Source organism: Myotis brandtii, unplaced genomic scaffold (assembly GCF_000412655.1).
Source record: "Myotis brandtii unplaced genomic scaffold, ASM41265v1 scaffold513, whole genome shotgun sequence".
NCBI lineage: Eukaryota > Metazoa > Chordata > Mammalia > Chiroptera > Vespertilionidae > Myotis > Myotis brandtii.
The window spans coordinates 3,012,950-3,013,841 of NW_005369552.1; positions in this window are offsets into that span (position 1 = coordinate 3,012,950).

Genomic DNA, 892 nt, shown 5'->3' on the forward strand with positions numbered 1-892 from the left:
TGCACTTTACTTCCACACCTCCTCTGAGTCTCAGTGTGCTTTTCGCTTTCCTCCTAGTTGTAGAATTTCCACTCAGCCAGCCTTCCTGTGGTTCTGGATGATGTCCGTTTTGTCTTTTAGTTGTATTTTTGAAGTGGTTGTGCGAGGCAGAAATTTCAGGCGTTTACCTATGCCACCATCTTGGTTTCTCAACGTCTGCCATTTTAATTATGATATGTCTAGGTGTGGATCTGTTTGTGTTCATCTTCATTGGGGCTCTCTGTGTGCCTCCTGAACTTGTGTGACATTTTCCTTCACCAGGCTGGGTAAGTCTTCCGTCATTATTTCTTTTCTTAAAAAAATATTTTTATTGATTTTTACAGAGGAAGGACGAGGGATAGAGAGTTAGAAACATTGATGAGAGAGAGGCATGATCCCTACTGGGTTCAAGGCCACAACCAAGGTACATGTCTTTGGCTGGAATTGACCCTTCAGTCTGCAGGCCAAACCAGTTAGGGCTGTCATTATTTCTTTAAACAGATTTTCTGTTCCTTGTCCACCATCTTCCCCTTCTGGCACTCTTATAATGCAGATGTTGTTATATGTTTCATGTTATTCCAGCGCTCCCTTAAGCTATATTCCTACTTTTTAACTCCTTTTTCTATTTGCTGCTCTAATTGGGTATTTATTTCTACCTTGTCTTCCAAGTTGTTAATTCTATCCTCTTCTTCATCCAATCTACTTTTAATACCTTCCAGTGTATACTTGATGTCAGATATATCATTCTTCATTTCTGTCTGGTTCATGTTCATGGCCTCTATTTCCTTTTTTATGCTGTTGTAATTTGCACTAAATTTCTTAAGCATGTTTATAACTGTTCCTTTGAACTCTATGTCTGATAAATTGCTTGCCT